At 32.5% G+C, this 15,858-nt stretch overlaps 1 long non-coding RNA gene and 1 pseudogene across 2 annotated transcripts; both read left to right on the top strand.

The window, feature by feature from the left end:
• The first annotated feature begins 4,701 nt into the window (after positions 1-4,701).
• LOC126697488 (heat shock 70 kDa protein 4-like) lies at positions 4,702-6,262 on the top strand (annotated as a pseudogene).
• A 2,114-nt stretch (positions 6,263-8,376) lies between these two features.
• LOC126697489 (uncharacterized) lies at positions 8,377-10,746 on the top strand. 2 transcript variants are annotated; one of them, XR_007646209.1, is made up of 7 exons: positions 8,377-8,940; positions 9,217-9,336; positions 9,440-9,505; positions 9,667-9,728; positions 9,845-9,956; positions 10,097-10,298; positions 10,414-10,746. It is a non-coding gene; the product is annotated as an uncharacterized LOC126697489 (long non-coding RNA). The 2 variants fall into 2 exon arrangements; XR_007646208.1 differs by having other exon boundaries at positions 8,377-9,336.
• Positions 10,747-15,858: the final 5,112 nt, after the last annotated feature.

Genomic DNA, 15,858 nt, shown 5'->3' with positions numbered 1-15,858 from the left:
TTAGACCCCTCCACTTGAAACAAACTCGTCCTCGAGTTCATCTTTGAAATCTGAAACTCTTCTTTGTATTCTTACCAAACTTGAAAGTCATTAATTGGGCAATTTGAACTTCTTGTCCCTTGAACTTCGTGCAATCAAAAATATTCACCAAATAAGTGTCAATGATCAAATCAAATCTTTCCACCCCAATAAAATTAATAATTTTTGTTTCGGTGTCTTCCACCAAAATAATAGGAGCTTGAACGTTGCAATCATCTAACTTAACGTCATTGAGATCGTTGACAACTTCCTCTATAATTTCTTCTTTTATGGTCTCTACTATCTTGACCTCAATATCTTTCTCTATAATATGATCCTCATTAATCTCCTCCACAATCTTGATTTTAGGTTCTTTTTATAATAAGATCTTCATGAACTTCCTCATAAACTTCTATATTTTCTTCAGGAAAAATGTGGTGTTCAACAAACAATTCTTCTCTTAATGGTAGAATATATAGTTCTCCAAAATAATTCAAGTGTGAACTTCTTGGCAAAAAATAATCTTATTTTGTACACAACAAAAGTTCATCACAATCTGAAGGATTTGATAGCAAGCATCTTTTTCATCCTTGGCCATGAGCGAATTTTGTCTTTACCTTGTTAGATTCTATTAGTCTGTATTCATTGTCACCAACGTAAGGCATACTCTCTAAGTTTATACAAAGCAAGTTTAACTTTTCTCTCATCACAAATATACTCATAGTCAAATAAATCCTCTAAATCAAGTAACCACAAGAATATATACTTTATAAGAATAACCATTAAAACTTTTGATTCTCTTATAACGCCTATATGAAATTTGCTTACCAATAAGTTGCCTGTGAGGTATGTCTTCACGACAGTTATGCCTATTATTTTCATGCTTCAACGATAGCATCCTAGCAAAGATATTTGTGAGTGCTAGTTGTATGTCATGTAATACTTGCTAAGTTTTCTATCACTGGAGTTGCTACCTTCTCATACGTTAGCTATCAGACCTAGATAAGTCAAGGCTCTGATATCAACTGATGCGGAAGCATCAATAAGTAAAACACGTCTACTTCTAGAAATGAGAAACAAAACACGTTTGCTTCTGAAAATAATCTCAAATCCATAAGGGTTCCTTGAATCTTCAAGAACAAAGGGTGTTGAAATCCACCAGAGAAACAATAAGCAAAAGTTTGAATTTTTATTAATATCAATAATACTGAAAAATGTGTACAAATTTAAATACCTATTTAACGGTTTTATAAAACTTAATAGACAAGAAAATATATTATAAATAAATCCTAATTAATACCCAATCATAATAGGAACCGAATTTGAAAAATCATTAAAAGCACCTAAAAACAAGGAAATAAATCAATTAAGCCTACAAAAACGTTTTTTACATAAAAATATCAAAATTAAATAGTTACTGAAAGCTCAAATAGTGTGAAACACTAATATTTGTTTAGACCCCTAATTTTAAATTACGGCTTAATTGCTTTTACTCTAACTTATCTAAGTGTGGAACAAGAGTAAATGATACGTAATAAGCGAAACTAATCTCTAAGCCATAACCACAAGCAAGCAATAATAAACATAAAGCTTAAAGAGTAAGGGAAGAGAGATGCAAATACAAGATAACACCGAGATGTATTATTAAAGAGGAAACCAAAGAATTCGGCAAAAAACATTTCTGCAACCCTCCAAATCGAAATCGATCTACTAGTGAATAAGTTGGAGTACACGAATATTAAAATGACCCTCCAAGCCTAATCTACCCAATGTACTTAAGCCTTCCAAGCTTCAGCTACAAACAGACTTCTTGGAGTCGTGTCTTTACTAGTTATCCAAATCTTGCAATACCGCCCGATTGCATTCGCCAAGCCTCACCAACTTCTTTTGGCAAATCCTAAATACTTCCTAAGCACCAAAACACCCTTTACACTCTGAATAGGTGTGAGTTGTGTTTGGATATAAATCTCCTCTCAAGGTATAACAATGGGAGAGGGAAAGGAAAAGAGACTACTAAGGAATTTTCACTTAAGGATGAGTAGCTCTCTCTAAAAGGTGGGTGTGTTGTAGAAACCTCTCTAAGGTTTTCTTTTGAATAGTTTCCTTACAATTTTGTGGGTAATGAGGGTATATATAGTATGGGTGAAAGGTATAAGAGTCACACTTAAAATCCTTCAGGTAGAGAGTTTTTCGGGTCACTCGCAACTTGGCCTGAGTTGCGAGGTAACTCGTGAAATACAGTTTGGCACTTGACTCTTTAGCTTCTACCATGTGCTTCTCATGTGACCTTCGCAGGTTGCACCACTTGCAAGCCAAGTCGCGAGATCAACTTCTTGAGCAATCATCACCAACTTAATACTAAACCTAATACAATAAAATCCCACAAAATTCAAGGAAATAAATTAATATAATTACAACACTTTTTGTTATGGAATAAGCCAACATAGATGTTATGTGAAAAACCATAACATAACAATTTCCCCATTTGGCTATTCTGTGACAAAACATCCTATAACAGACTCTAGACTTAAACGTGATTTTGGGAACAATGGCAAAACTTACTCACACCTAAATCTAAAACCTGTGATGAACTTGGAACAAAATACCTTTATCTTGAAACACTTGTACAAAACACATTAGACTTTCAAGGTAAAGCAAGTAATAAAATGACAAGTATAATGTAACAAGTAAAATGCAATCAAGTAAACATGCAATGAAACATATAAGAGCAACTTGATCAAACATCAAACACTCATATGGAAATGACTACAATGATCACATAGGAAAGTAAATGATCATTCGAACATGCAATCAATAAAGTACTAGGCATAAAAAATGTATGCATGTCCAATACATAAACACGATGCAATGAGAACAACAAAGCATAGATGCTAATAGAAGCTAATAGAAGCTCAAAGCACCATATAGAAACAAGAAAATAAGCATAAAGTAAAACAAAGCAAAATAAGGTTTTCTCATAAAAGATGTCTTATCTCCCTTGGTATATGCATCTCCCTTATGGAATTCTCCCCCTAAGAATGTGCACAAGAAAGAGAATTTCTTCCCCTGAGAATGTGCACAAGAGTCATATAGAAATGACAATATTCTCTGGTATACTCTCTAGTATACTCTCCTTATTTTTTACACGAATAGATAAATGGGCCAAGAAGAATGAGGGAAAGAAAATAAGATATGAACAGGAAAAAGATGCATGAGGGGTACAGGATGAATGAGAAAATGAAGTTCAAACAAAAGGCAAAACACCTTAAAAACAAAATGCAATCATGTAAATTATTATTTGTTAAGAAAACAAACCTAATTTAATTAAGATTTACTTGGTATTGGGTTGCTTTATTAAAAAAAAAAAAAGCGTGGATTTTAATTAGTTTCAACAAAGATAGTTTAGCACCCTTTGTAACTCTAAGGAGAAATTACACTTTACTCCCTTAAATTACACCCCATTTTAAACTTATTTCCTAAATTATGAGAAAACATATGACTAATCCCCCTAAATTATACTCTTTTTACACATACCCTCCTAAATTATGAGAATGTACACTTTATTCACTTAAAATAAGAAAATTCAAGAAAATTGATCTTAATTTTTTTTTTTTTTGGTGTCTTTTAGCTATATATATTTTTTCAATATTGATTTTTTAATCTCAGATAGCATTTTTATATATTTATTTAATATTATTTTTTTTAGCCACATCAGCATCAAGTGCAACTGTGACCAAATTGATTGTTACCAAAATGTGTGACCAAATTGACCGTAATTCTATAACCCTAAAATGTAGGACCAAAATGATATTTTGGCCTTAAAACAAATTAACAAAAAATAAGTCTTATTTTATTTACAATTTGTAGTATGGATTGTTATAATAATAATTATTATTATTGATTTTTGTTTGTAATTCTATAGTTGGGAAAAAGGGATTTAAATCCTAGACGTTTCCATTAAAACATGCTATGTCGGATGGACTCTAGTAACAAGTTTTGTGGAATCCAAAATATATTTGGATGTATGTTAGGCTATATGTAATCACTCTTAAATTTTGATCTAAATACTCACCACTTAAATTACTTTAAGAATGTTTAACAGCATTCATATATCATAACGTCATCTATTCAGGGTTCTATGTCGGAGGATAAGTATTCACATCTTCAATAGTAAAAAACTTATAACTGTTTTCCATTTCAGAATCAAATATGAATTCTTCTTTTTAGTAATTGTAATTTTCAACATTTTAATTAAAGTCCGGTTTATAAATTTCAAACTTGTATTATCAGCTCTAATCAAAACTAAGATTTTTAACTTTAGATCACAATGTTATCAACAGCAGCTTCCTGTGACAAATTTTGATTTTGATTTTGATTTTGATTTTGATTTTTTTTTTTTTTTTTACTTATAAAATCTTATTAGGCTCCTGAGCTACAGGATATCCTCTTCCATTCCTTAAATTCACGAATTAAAAGGATACCTGTAAGTGAAAAAGGTCAATATTTAATCTTGCTGCTTCTTGTGCTCCATTCTTGTCTAACAGTTATTCCCTCTACTATTTGAGGTACCTGTTTCTTGATAGGGTATTGTATTGCAGATGCAAAGCGGTTGATTGGTAGGAGATTCAGTGTTCCCTTGGTTCAGAGTGATCAACCTCTGGCCATTCAAGGTCATTAAAGATCTTGGTGACAAGCCTATGATTGTGGTCAACTATAAGGGCGAAGCACTTGGGTGCTGAGAAAATCTCATCTATGGTCCTGAAAAATATGCGTGAGATAGCTGAAGCCTACCTGGACACAACTGTGAAGAATGCAGTTGTTACTGTCCCTGCCTACTTCAATGACTCCCAGTGTAAGGCTACAAACGATGCTGGAAGAATTGCAGGCCTAAATGTCCTACGTATAATCAATGAACCAATTGCTGCAGCCATTGCTTATGATATAGACAAGATGGCAAATGACATTGGCAAAAGAAATGTGTTGATTTTTTATTTGGGTTTTGGTGTTGCAGATGTGTGACTGGATATAAGTGGGAATTCCAGAGCTCTTAGGAGGTTGAGAACTGCTTGTGAGAAAGCAAAGAGGATTCTTTCTTCTGCAATTGATACTACCATTGAAGTTGACTCTTTATATAATGGTATTGATTTCTTTTCAACTATTACCCGTGCCAAATTTGCAGAACTTAATATGGATTTATTCAGGAAGTGCATCACTATTGTGGAGAAGTGCTTGACTGATGCTAATATAGATAAGAGCTGCGTCCATGTTGTTGTTCTTTTGGGTGGTTCTTCTCGAATTCCCAAGGTGCAGCAGTTGTTGCAAGATTTTTTTGATGGGAAGGAGCTTTGCAAGAGCATTAATCCGGATGAGGCTGTAGCTTATGGAGCAGCTGTTCAAGCTGCAATCTTGTCTGGTATGAGAAATGACAAACTTCAAAACATCGTGCTCTTAGATGTAACCCCCCTGTCCCTTGGTATAAAGGCTAATAGAACGGAGATGAGTATTGTGATTCCAAGGAATACTGCCATTCCCACTGAGAAGGAGAGGCACTACACCACTGCAGCTGACAACCAAACTTCTTTATTGTTCTCTATTTACGAGGGTGAAAGAGCAAGAGCTTGTGATAACAACCTGTTGGGAAAATTTAGGCTTCCTGATATTCCCCCAGCACCCAGGGGTGTTGCTAGCATAAAAGTTTGTTTTAATATTGACACTAATGGTATCTTGAACGTTTCTGCTAAGGAGATGACCACTGGTGTAATGAAGAATATCACCATCACAAATGATGAGTCAAGACTGTCCATTGAAGAGATTGACAGGATGGTCCAGGATGCAGAGACATACAAGGCCGAAGATGACGAACACAGGAAGAAGGTCAAGGCTAAGGATGCTTTGGAGAACTATACCTACAACATGAGGAATACTCTCAATGATGAGAAGATTGGTGCCAAGCTTGTCCCTGCAAGTAAGAAAAAAATTAAAGATGCTATTGAACAGGTGGTTGAGTGGTTAGATGGCCTCCAGCTCGTGGATTCAGAAGAGTATGCGGACAAATTGGAAACGCTCGAGAGCATCTGCAATCCCATCATTGAGAGAATTTATAGATAAAAACAAAATAAATTGAGCAGCACCTCTGAACGGTGCAACATATGTAAGGGTGCAAACCATGTTATTAGTGTGACTATTTTGACTATTTTTCCAAACCTTTAACTCAATTGTTTTTATTATGCATAATATGATTGATTGTGTGATGTGTGTGGGTGTGTAATAAGTCTTACATCGGGTATTTACTTGGTTGAACTGGGCTTTATTAACAACTGTAAGAAGCTTTAATTGTGACTAGTCCTTTTGAGGTATAGCGTAGACGTGACTAGCACTTTTCTTTATTTATTGGTATAGTACAGAAGTGGCTAGCGTTTTTTCTTAGGTCGTTACATATTTAAAAAAAAAAAAAAAAAACTCAATTGTTTTTATTAGTAATTTGTCCCTGGAGGGAAATTTATCACTTAAATCTTTATTTATGGGTTGTCATTTTTACTAGTAATCTGGAGTCTTTTGGGTTAAAATTGCAAATTTTAAAGTTAATTTGCTTTATAGCTACTGTTTGAAGTTAATTGGGAAACTGAGGAGAGAGACTGAATTTCGGCAATGGCGTTGCCGAAATTCAGCCAAAAAAGAAGGAGAGAGAATAAGGATACCGAAATTCAACCAGAAAGCAGGAGAGAGGAGAGAGAATAACAAAAAAGTAGGAGAGAGGAGAGAGAATAACCAAAAAGCAAGAGAGAGGAGAGAGAATAACCAAAAAAATTTTGGGGGAAAAATTTTTTTTAGGAAAAAAAAAATTTTTTTCCCCTACAATTTCGGTAATGCCATTGCCGAAATTGTTGGGGAAATTATTTTTTTTTCCCCACAATTTCGGTAATGCCATTGCCGAAATTGTGGAGGAAAAATTTTTTTTTTTCCCACAATTTCGGTAATCCCATTGCTGTTTTCTCTTTTTATTTATTTATTTATTTATTTACATTTACGGCAACGCTATTTACATTTATTGTGAAAATATTATGGACATGAAACCTGTTTTTTACTCTTATAGAGATTTCGAAACCATTTTTTTTTTCCCATTTTCGACAATACCATTATCACAATTGCTAAAAAAAAAATTTATTCCCCTATTTCGGCAATGGTGTTGCCGTAAATGTAAATAAATAAATAAAAAGAGAAAACAGCAATGGGATTGTCGAAATTGAAGAAAAATTAAATAATTTCCCCCTATTTCGGCAATAGCGTTGCCGTAAATGTAAATAAATAAATAAATAAAAAGAGAAAACAGCAATGGGATTACCGAAATTGTGGGAAAAAAATTTTTTTTTTTTCCTCCACAATTTCGGCAATGGCATTACCGAAATTGTGGGGAAAAAAAAAAAATTTCCCCAACAATTTCGGCAATGGCATTACTGAAAATGTGGGGGGAAAAAAAAAAAATTTTCCTAAAAAAAATTTTTCCCCCAAAATTTTTTTGGTTATTCTCTCTCCTCTCTCCTACTTTTTTGTTATTCTCTCTCCTCTCTTCTGCTTTCTGGTTGAATTTCGGTATCCTTATTCTCTCTCCTTTTTTTTTGGCTGAATTTTGGCAACGCCATTGCCGAAATTCAGTCTCTCTCCTCAGTTACCCAATTAACTTCGAACAGTAGCTATAACGCAAATTAACTTTAAATTTTACAATTTTAACCCAAAAGACTCAGTAATCTGTCTAGCTTGGATATGGATTTATCTATATCTATACTCTATATAAAAAAAGGAGAGTCGAGGTGCTTGTTTGACGAAACAACCTCTCAGGTGTTAAAACGGCAAGCCCAGCAAAAACCGTTTGAAGCCCAGCAGATTGTTTGAAACTCTAAAACCATCACCATTAGATTGAAATTACTTAATTGTCCCTAACTTTATTCGTGAGCTAAATAAAAATGGGCCCTTTGTGTTGACAACTTTATGGGGCTGCCATTATGTACACGCCCAGACTTGAAGTACTTTGTTGCTCTAAAGGTCTGTGTGAGCTGAAAAAAAATTGGAGCCCTTTTGGTCTTTTCCTCTTCAAATCTGGACTCTTCTTGCCTTTATTGTCATCTATATATCCCAGCCACTTTTTGACTTTATCTTCATTCTTTTGATAAACACAATCACAACAGACGGTGAGAGGGATAGAGATAAGAAAAAGAAAGGAAAAATTAGTAGAGGCAGTCCCTACTTCGGCAACCTCTCTTAGTCATTGTTCTCAATTGTTTGATATGTTGTAGTCTCTTCAGTATTTGGATGCAATCAAATTGGAGTAATTTTAAGTTCTCAGGAAGCGTGCAAGTACCTTTGAATTTTACAAAATATTTAATGATTGTGTATTTTATATATTGGCTGTTAACATTCCTTGCTCAATTTGTTCGTTGACTATTATTTAAATTTGTATAAAAATTTGCAATTTGAATGATTGTTGGTATGAAAGATTTTTTTTTTCAGTAGTCGATTTTGGTTTCGAGATTATAAAATCAAAATTAACATTTTTAATGATTGTGTTGTGAAATGAATTTTATATTTGATAGTATAATGAGTTGTTGTGTCTCATGAGTAATTAGACCATTTTATATAGATGAAATTCTTATTTAGCATTTGGGTTTTAAAAATTATGGCTGACGATAGAAGTAAGAAACCGACGAGTGGTCCCAATAAGAGAAAACGGTACAGTGCGCAGTCAACTGACTGTAACGAAAATATCTTGAAAAAGAAGTGTGTGCAGAAAAAAGTATTAAGTAAGAAAAGGGAGGCATATGCAAAGAAGAGGAAGCTTATGATTGATTGTGAGAATTCTTCATCAAATTTTAGCAATAGGCATCAAAAATATTGTCATCAATGATGGCGATCATAGTAAACAAGCAGGTAAGATAGTTGGGAATGAGTTTTATAAAAGGAAATTAGTAAAATTCAGGAATAGTTAATTTTTCTTTTTTTGTGTGTGTATACTGAAATAAAAACAAAATCTCCCTTTTGGCAGTGGTAGCGGCAAGATGTAGGAATCATTAGGAGTGATTTCTTCTTGTTTTATCTCTGTCTTTCTATCTATCTCTATCTTTTAAATCACTGCCACTTGCAGTCTTCAATCTACATTTCTTCCTCTATAAAGCAATTTTTGGAATAACAGCAAACTCTGTGAAGGTACTCATTAGGCCAACCTCTTGTGGAGACTCAAATGATGGATGCACTAGAAATGTTGTTTATCAAAGAAGTATTAAAGCTGGCAAAATTGCGTTAATATTTGGAGATTTGATTATGGAGGTTTGGCTTTTGCATTGGATTTCATTTGTAATTTATGATATCTCTATAGTTCTTTTCAAATATTTGAAGTTTAATCTTATTTTCATGCTTGATCTGGTTTCAGGTTGAGATTGAAGCTACAAGTTCAAAGGAAATAGAGTCTATATTCTTTATGTCCTGTTTCATTTTTGTAAGTTAATTTTCCATAATACTGTGTAATATTGCATGCTTTTTACTTGACCACTTGTATATTTTTGTTCAATTTAGCTGACATTTATTTATGTTTTATTCATAATCTTATTCTTGTTGCTTATCTTTTCTCTACAATCCAATATGACTTTACTTTTGCAGACCAACAAAAAGATTAGTAAAACAAAGAGAACCGAGTCTACTCCTTTAGGCTCTAGGCACAGGTGTTGATTAATCTCCTTTTTTACCCACATTTTGAATTCCCTGCCTCCTATTTACTGATTGTATCTAGATTCTTTATTTGACATCTAAATCAATCTCTTCCGCCCATAAATTGCAGTATTATAATTCTTATACCTTGTCTTCATTGGACTTGAGTTTGTATGGCTGTCTTGGAAATACTAAATAAAAGATTAGCCATTCGTCCCTCTTTAATATCCATCCATTTTGAGGTGAGCTTTCAATTAATTAATTAACACTCTCTTAATATTCTATTTTGACTCCCTCTATAATTTTGAGTTTTTTATTTTTATTTTCTATTTCATGGATTTGAGTATGTGGAATTTATGAATCTTCGAATTTTATATTGAAGATGGAGTACCAAAAATTGCTTTATAGAGGAAGAAATGTAGATTGAAGGCTGCAAGTGGCAGTGATTTAAAAGATAGAGATAGATAGAAAGACAGAGATAAAACAAGAAGAAATCACTCCTAATGATTCCTACATCTTGCCACTACCACTGCCAAAAGGGAGATTTTGTTTTTATTTCAGTATTTCGGTCAACAAAGGGGCAGGTAATTTCTCTCTATGAATTTCTAATTTAATTCATTCCTTACAAATCTACATTCATGAATTTCCACTATTTTGAATTTCTATATCTTCTCAAGAGAGCATCATTTACTGCCTCAGTGTTTAATATATCCACTTCTATTATTGGAGCTGGAATTATGGCATTGCCTGCCACCATGAAGGTGCTGGGACTTGGGCTTGGAATTGGTATGATAGTGTTTGTGGCTATACTGACAGAGGGTTTGTTGGAAATGCTGCTGAGATTCGGTAGGGTGGGAAACTCTCACTCTTATGGGGAAGTCATGAGGGATGCTTTTGGCCGTGCTAGGAGGTTGCTGCTTCAGATTTGTATCTTGGTTAATAATGTTGGGACACTCATTGCTTACATGATCATCATTGGTAATATTTTATTTCTAATTCTTTAGACCATGAGAGAAATTTATTCTACTTTTACTCTTTTTTAACTCTTAATATATAGTATGGACTTTATTCAAGAAGATCAAGAATCAGTTAACTTAAAAAGTTTCCGTTTTGATAAAATATAAAGGTAAAGAAAATGTGTTTACAGATAGTAGGATTATTGGCTTAAAAAATTGGCATGAATTGATGAATGCTATCTTGCATTCTCTATTAGCTAGGGGTGTCAATTCGGGTTAGCGTGTCGGATTCGTGTCGTGTCGAGGTAAAGATATTTGACTAAATGACTCAACCCTAACCTGACCCATTTAATAATCGTGTCATGATCCTTCAACCCTAACCCGACCTGTTAATAAGGCGGGTTGACCTGACCCAACCCATTTGACATGCTTAATAAACGAGTCGTGTTGGGTTGACACGAATGTAACACAACCCATTTCAACCTGCATAATATTAAATATAACATCCATCTAGAAATATTTTTTTTTTTTACATCCCAAAAAGCAGTGCATACACCTCAAGTCTTCAACCCACATTCAAAATAATATAGTTCAACAAAAATATAACATTCATCTAGAAATAAGTTCTTTACACTCCAAAAGAAGTGCATATACTTCAACCCAAATTCAAAATAACAAAGTTTAACACAAATAAAATAACATAGTTCAACAAAAATATAATATCCTCAGAACTCGCCAGATGCTAAGTATCAATATTGAAAGAATTTGAGCAAATAGTAGACTAATCCTAACTATGACCACAATTATCATCCATAAATTCTTTGTTGATGTCAAAATTCATAACATCTTCCACAAGCTCATCCAATTTTATTTGTGCAAATTCTATGCAAAAAAAAAAAAAAAGTATTAGTAATTCTAGGATCTGAAAGTTTCAATTTCTAATTATATCCCTTGTAAATTTTTGTAATTACTCACTTTGCTTTTTAAATTTAAAATATATGTTGGATATAAAAGGTATTTGACAAATCTAAAATAAAATAAATATTTATTTGTTATACGAGTTAAACGTGTTGTGTTAAGTGGGTCATTTCGGGTTGACACAAATAAATTGGCGTGTCAAACGTGTCTATTGCGGGTTACACAGGTTGACCCGCTTATGACACGTTTCTTATCGTGTCGCTTTCGGGTTGACCCGTTTATGACCCAAACCCATTAAAGCCTAACCCTAACCCGAGAAAACCCGTGTTGGATTCGTGTCGTGTTCACGGGTTGGGTCAAACATTGACACCCCTGCTATTAGCAAATGAGGTAGACTTGTTTATCCTGCCTAATATAATTTCTAACCTGGTTTTTCTTTTTCTTTTTCTTTTTGTGGGCATCATTTATTCTTTCAAAATATAATAGTTTAAGCCAATGAACACTATAGCTCAAGAGCTACCTCTCCCTTTAAGAAAAGGGCTCCTCTAACTTATCAATAAAATAAAAAATTAATTACTATTCCAATAATGACGTAGTTTAAACTATTCTAATCATATCATAAAATATTTATTTGGAGTTAGATGGTGTTTTGCACGTGCAAGCAACAAAACTAGTCCTCGTAAAAGCCACAGTTTGTTTGGATTTTAGTGTCTCAGATTAGATTAAGAAGCCATATGAATTGATTAAGTCCATTTGGGAACGTTTATTTTGCTGAAAGGATGTAAAAAAAAAGTTAAAAGCTGACTTTTGGATCAATGAGACCCGTGCAATGGGACCTAGTTTCGAAGCAAAAGTAAGCTTACTTTTTTCTCAAATTTCAAACGCAACGAAAAAGGGTTAGCTCTGACTCTGTTCATGGAGAGGATAAATTGCCCCTGTTACATAGAGTTTGTGAAATGTAACCCCACCTTGAATTTATATTGAGAGAAAAAAAAATTCTGATTCAAGATATGAATTTTTTTTTTCCTTTTGAGAGAAATAGTGGAGTAGAGAGAAATAGTGGAGGAAAGGATCCTGAATCAATCGAGACAGCAACACTGGGATTTCTATATGGAAATTCGAGGTGAGGATCATAAGCTTATCTTGCCATACATGAGAACAGCAATGCAACCTTAAAAATATCCCCTCCCCTCGTTTTCTTATACAAGTACAACTCCACTTGAATATCCAGTAGTAATTGATATTAGTTGTTAATAAAAGCAAACTGTGCCTCAAACGACAGTTTGTCTTGTACCATTTTGTGAAAATAAAAGATGCAATTTTCCCCCTCCTGAAGAACAGAGTTATCGATGTAGGCAGGTACTGTTAGGTTTTAACTTGGTAAATTCCTGGAGACAAATTAAGGGTGGTATTTTTCAATGTATGTAAGTTAGAGTTAAAGAGTGTAAAAGTCTTTTACAATGTTTTTTTGTTTTTTTTTGTTTTAAAGAATTTGAAGACAAGCAAGCTCACTTAGGTAAGTTCTAGATTGCTCGACTGCTTGAGCGATCATTATTCAAGATACAGAAATTTCATGTGACACTCATGATCGCTCGACCAAGTTTCTCTAGTTTTGTTTTTTTAGTACAAAACAAGGAATTTGTCTTAAGGGCCGATATATGAATAAAACTGTTAACCAAAAAAAAGAAAAAAAAAAAAAAAGATATATGAATAAAACAATTTTGATCTTTAAGAATTAGAAATATACAAAAATTCAAAAAACAAGTGATACATATAAATCTAAACTAATATTTATTCACCATTAGCAAAGATAAACAAATGAAAGCCACAAATAACTATTTCTTAATACATTTCAACTAAATCATATGATATATTAAAATGGAACTCAATGTTTCCCTTCAAAATCATTTATGATTATTTTTGTACAAATTTTGCAACAATTTTCTTTTAAATTTTTTTTTTCCTTTTAAGTAAAGAATAAAAAAATCCGCTAGAATATCATCTTCCATTTTGTTATGAAATCTAGTTTTGATTATATTCACAATTGAAAATAATCAGTCCCATGTGATAGGGGTATTCTGATGTCTTGTGGGCCTTTAGATAGAATTGATTTTTCCCATGTGAAGAGGCAAGGTAATAGACCTGCTCACTTGTTAGCAAAGCATGCTTTAGGCATTGCGGATTATTTGACTTGGATGGAAGAGACCCCTTGCTTCTTAGAGCAAGCTCTTCTCCATAATGTACACTTTAGTTGATTTTTTTGAATGAAAGTTGTAGTCTTCCCATCAAAAAAAAAAAAAAAAAAAAAAGAAGAAGAAGAAGAAGAAGAAGAAGAAAATAATCAGTCCATAGTTGCAAATAAAAATTGGACAAGTAACTATAGCCACTCTATTTTTAATTGGTAGGCTATTGGTTTTCTAGTCGTACTCACCACTTTTAATGGCCAATCACATAACATTTTCTATGGAAAGCCAATAATTTAACCCCTACTGATTGAGTTCAAATTATACTAGAGGACAATACCCAAAAACTACACCATACTAAAATTCGTACATTTATATAACATTTCATAAGCAAGACATATCCACTATTTTCTTTGAACATCATGTTCATGAAATGAGTAATATTAACTTCAATATGCTTAAATAATACACATAAGATTTCGAAGGCTTATGAACATACCTTTGTTTGAAGCATGATTATATGCACATTTCCAATCAAAGTGTGATCAGGTAATTAAATCCATATTAATTAACCAACTTGAAAACTTAGGTGATTAAATCCGTATTAATTACCTTAAGTTGAAAACTTTGGAAATCAAATCCCTATTGATTAACAAGTTGAAATTCTATCACTTTTGTCAAAAAAAAAAATTTTTTTTGAAATAAAATACATATTGATTATGTGTGAAATCAAATCCTTATTGATTAAGGTTGAAAATCAAATTTGTTATAATTAAGTTGAAATCAAATCCATGTTGACATTGGCACAATTAAAATATATTTAATATTTTTTTGAAGTCCAATTGTCGAAGTATATTATGCTTAAAAATTCAGGGATGGACTCAAGATTTTAAGCTAGTAGGGGCCGGAGTATAAAGAAAAAAAAAATCAAAATGGGCATCCATATAGTATTAAAAAATTATAAATACTCAAAATCGTTGTTTCTAAATATATTAAGATGCAATCATTTACCAACAAAAATAAAATAATGTCTTTTTTTAATACTAGGCTGTCTAGGATTTTTTTTTTTAATTTTTAATTTTTTTAAAGTTAGAGCATTCACATTGATGGTGCTAAAAATTTAACTTTTAGCATCTCAAAAAGTTATTTTTATCTATTTTACTATCTCATTTTACTATACACCCAATATCAAATGTTCTATTTTTTTTTTTATAACTTCATTTAAAATAATATAAAAAATTCATTAAAATAATAAAGTAAGCGAGAGAATTTAATTTTTTTAATTGAAGAAAGAGATATAATCTTAATAAAATATTGTATTTTATTTTTAACAACTTGCTACAGTCACTACCAGTTTACTGTAGTTGCAAAAAATTTAGTTTTAACTTCTCCAATAACAAATAATTTTTTGATTCTTTGTTGGTAAAATAGTTTTTTTTTTTTTTTTTTTTTTTTTTTGTGGCTAAAATATTATCACCATTGTGAATATTTTTATTGTTTTTGTTAAGTTTTTTTGTTAGATAGTTGCTATTTGGGTGAGGCTAGTTAGGCTTATTGTGGAGAAATGAGATCTAAAGTTTTGGAAGGGGGTCTAACTATAAAAATGAAAAATATTATAACTAAAAAAAAAAAGAAAAAATTTGGACCGGGGGGGGGGGGGGGGGATAGTAGCTTTTCATAATTTTCTAAATTCTTGCAAATAAAAGTTATTTATTAACAAACAAACAAATATAATCAATTCTAAAAAGGTCTTGAATACTTAACTCAATCAAGGGAATATAATGGAATGACTATAAGGGAAAGAAATGGAATTGAATGTATTTAAGCAAGAGAAATGAATGGAAAAGAATGAAATGTAATTTGTTAGGTTCTAAAGTTTAGGACTTTATGTATTTAGAACTCTAATTTGTATTGTTGGCAAACCATGATCAAAACAATGTGTTTAGAAGTGTTTAAAGCTAGCTCAAAGTTGTATGTCAATGTAAAGTTGGAATCGAGTGTAAAGCAGAAAGCAGTGTGGCTTTCGGCCTGGCTCGATCGATCGAAGCTTAGGCTCGACCGATCGAACGTCGGGCAAATTGCTTTTC

Source organism: Quercus robur, chromosome 8, assembly GCF_932294415.1.
Source record: "Quercus robur chromosome 8, dhQueRobu3.1, whole genome shotgun sequence".
Lineage (NCBI taxonomy): Eukaryota > Viridiplantae > Streptophyta > Magnoliopsida > Fagales > Fagaceae > Quercus > Quercus robur.
This window is presented reverse-complemented; position numbering and strand designations above follow the sequence as displayed.